Source organism: Symphodus melops, assembly GCF_947650265.1.
Source record: "Symphodus melops genome assembly, contig: scaffold_67, whole genome shotgun sequence".
NCBI classification, from domain to species: domain Eukaryota; kingdom Metazoa; phylum Chordata; class Actinopteri; order Labriformes; family Labridae; genus Symphodus; species Symphodus melops.
This window is the reverse complement of record NW_027636487.1, coordinates 187,347-188,481: the sequence shown is the minus strand read 5'-3', so window position 1 is coordinate 188,481 and position 1,135 is coordinate 187,347.

Sequence of the window (1,135 nt, the reverse complement as noted above, 5' to 3'; positions counted from 1 at the left end):
ATGAACAGGTGTATGAACAGGTGTATGAACAGGTGTATGAACAGGTGAATGAACAGGTGTATGAACAGGTGTATGAACAGGTGTATGAACAGGTGAATGTATGAACAGCTATAATGTGCCTGATGGACACAGTCAGTGTAATAAAAAAAGGATTAGACAGTGGCCGTGTGTGCTGTGTGATGTTTGTATGGAAAAGTTAATCTGCACAATGTAACAGCAATAAGGACCACCAGGGGGCGCTTTGATCCCTTGAGCCATGGTGTGAAGCAGCAGGGATCTTTAATGTGTTTCAGTCTGCAGCAGCTGAACTCTTAATCTGAAAACAACAAAGGTTTCATTTAAAGACGGATCAGTAAGAACCTTTTCATCCACATGAAAGAAATATATTTACCTCCAACAAGCACAGAGTTTAATCTAAAGCCTGCTTGTACAGGGGATGGAATGATTATACTTCATATTAATTTACTGAAATTAAACTAACAACACCGACCTAAAGCAGTTTGGATATTTATAGTTTCTGTTTGTTGTCTTTAAGGAGTTTTGAACATAATCCGCCCCAGCAGAGCTTCAGGCTCGCTTTGTTAAAGGTTTAAACAAAGAAGAGCAGGAAACACTTCTCAAACATGTTCAGGACAAGATCAGTAGAGTGATGCATCGATCCGGTTGGTCCACAGATTTGGAAAAGTCAGATCTCATGTGGCTTTTGTTTCCAGACTGGTGAAAAAAAAGAAACTCTAAACAATCTGGATGAGCTAAAAACCAGATTTGGAGGTGCAATGTGAACACGGCCTAAGTGAGCTCAGTCCTGCTGAGGAGATTAAACAAAACTTGAGGTTTGATCAGGATTAAATGAGCTGATCCAATCAAATTCACATACTCCAAATTTCACTTCAAGAAATCAAAGACTGTTTAATAAGTGTCACAATAAAAGAAGAAAACTAAAGGTGTACGTATGAATTTCAGATTTCACTTCTTCTTTGTGTTTCAAAGCACAGTTTGTTGATACATTTCTGCCCCGAGGGGACCAGAGCAGTGTTGACCCTGAGAAATACAGAAAGTGTTTATATTGCTGCATGTTCAGTTTATCATGGACAGTTTGATACGAGTGAGTGAGCAGTCACAAAGCTGCCAAACG